The sequence below is a fragment of the Amphimedon queenslandica genome, unplaced genomic scaffold (assembly GCF_000090795.2).
Source record: "Amphimedon queenslandica unplaced genomic scaffold, v1.1 AMPQUscaffold_11930, whole genome shotgun sequence".
Classification (NCBI taxonomy): Eukaryota; Metazoa; Porifera; class Demospongiae; order Haplosclerida; family Niphatidae; genus Amphimedon; species Amphimedon queenslandica.
Genome location: NW_003547831.1, coordinates 1 through 2,201, shown reverse-complemented (window position 1 = coordinate 2,201; position 2,201 = coordinate 1).

Genomic DNA, 2,201 nt, shown 5'->3' with positions numbered 1-2,201 from the left:
ATTTTTATTGATACATACACATGTACTTATGCTATGTAGAAAGTTTGAACTGATTCCAATCAAATTGGATTTTTTATGAATTTTAAAAGTTGCTCCAAAAGTCCCTGTACTTGTCTTGCAACACCTCAGCAATTTCTAATCTCTCCCATATCATTTCACTCTTGTGCTCTTATAGCTACAGTTATTATAATGTTACAGATAATTGTATACCTGATGAAGCAGATACTGACTTACTGTCATGTGATTGTTACAATTATTAGTTAATGTTATTCACTTATTCCACGGGAGGGATTATTGATAGTAGTACAAGTCTACATGTACATCTACATAATATCATCCCTTCTATACAATGAATGGTGTATCATTTATAGTACCGTATTTCCTTAAATAAAAGCCCGGGCGTCTATTTCCTAAAATGGTATTTGGATCTCGAAAAAATATATAAAAAATAAAAAAAAATTAGGCCCAGAGCAGGGTTCGAACCCGTGACCTCATGCTTTTGACTTCTGGAACTTCAGGCATTATCCACTAGACTACTGAGTCACTCCTAGGCCTGTGTTGCGTATTTATAGTTAAATTGTATTGCTACCCCGGCGTTTATTCAAATGCGGCTTCTATTTAAGGATTTACGGTATGTTGTTGTCATTCTCTTTTTACTGTTTGATTTATTGTTTAACAAAGGAATATTTTTTGCAAACATTGCTAATCTAATCCAGCCACTCCTCCTCAGTTACAGTTATTATAATGTTACAGATATTTGTACACCTGATGAAGCAGTTACTGGAGTCACAGGGCTACTGGGGATAATGGCTACTGTATTAAATGATAGTGGTCAGTTTGAGGACAAGCAAGTTGAATATCTCCAACCAGAAGATGAGGAAAGTGAGGAAATTAAGCAAAAGATTGAAGCATTGCGTCAAAGAGGAGAGCCTATTAAAATATTAGTGATTGGTCCTACTGGTGTTGGTAAATCAACACTTATTAATAATTTGATGGGAGGTAACGTAGCAAAAGTTAGTCATAGTATGGAATTCAGACAGTCCACAGTTGAAGTACATGAAGGGGAACACAGAGGAGTAAGGATAAGGGTTTACGATACTCCTGGTTCTCATGATTCTAGAGGCAATACCAATTCCTTTTTAAAAAAGATATCAAGGGCAACTTTGATCTTGTTCTCTTGTGTATAAATTATAATGAATGTAGCTGATAAGGGTTTGAAAGAACTTTTATCTGATCTTAAATCTAATTTGCCTATCAAATTATAGAAAGATTTGGTTGTCATATTCTTATTTACAAACACTTTGATTCAAATTCAGTCACTAAAGAAACTGCCAGTAGCTGAGCTAAGCAGCCGTAGAGGAAAAGATTACTGAGTTCAAGCAATACATGTTTTCTTGCATTTCTGGTTGTATTGATTTAGCTACTTTTGATGAATACCATTTTGTACTGCTGCCATGGGACTCATGATGGAGATATTGAGTTTCTGTTAAAAGAGGATTAACTGAAGCCATTGTGGGTATCATGTATTGATCAATGCAGTGAAAGGGCACATCCTTTCTTGAAGGACTTTGCAAAAACCAAGCTTTGTATAGATATTGTTCTTTTAGCTATACTATGCAAAAAAAGTTCAAAACCTGAGGGGCCAGGGAGGTCAAGAGAATCTGAGGGATCAGGAAAATTTGAGGGGTCAAGAAAATCCAACAGGTCAGGCATGTCAAGAGAATGCAAGGGGGAAAGAAAATGCAGGAGGTCAATCGCCGTGTTTTTTAATCTAAATATTTTATCGTTATTTTTGAAATAGTGGACTAGTGGCTAGTTTAACTTTAATTTGTTAACATAATAAGTGTAATAACTATTATAGTTAGTTATTAATATTGAAATAAATTATATAACTAGAAGAGTGTGAAATATTAACCCCCAGTCACGCTATTGTTGTACTGTATGACCTTCCTTGCCATTAGAGAAGTTTTTGGATAGCAGCTTAGTCTTATCTTAATTGCTGACCGTTTGCTGCAAATGAGTAGCATGTAGCGGCCATTTTATTTTATTGTGACCACACCGGCTTTTATTAAAAATTAGGCTATTTAACTTTAATAATAGTTAGATGACCTGTACAAACAGACGCAACTTCACTACAGTGGGCTTCGCTCAATTATTAATGGATCCCTCACTATTAATAACACTAGTGACATAAATAGCAT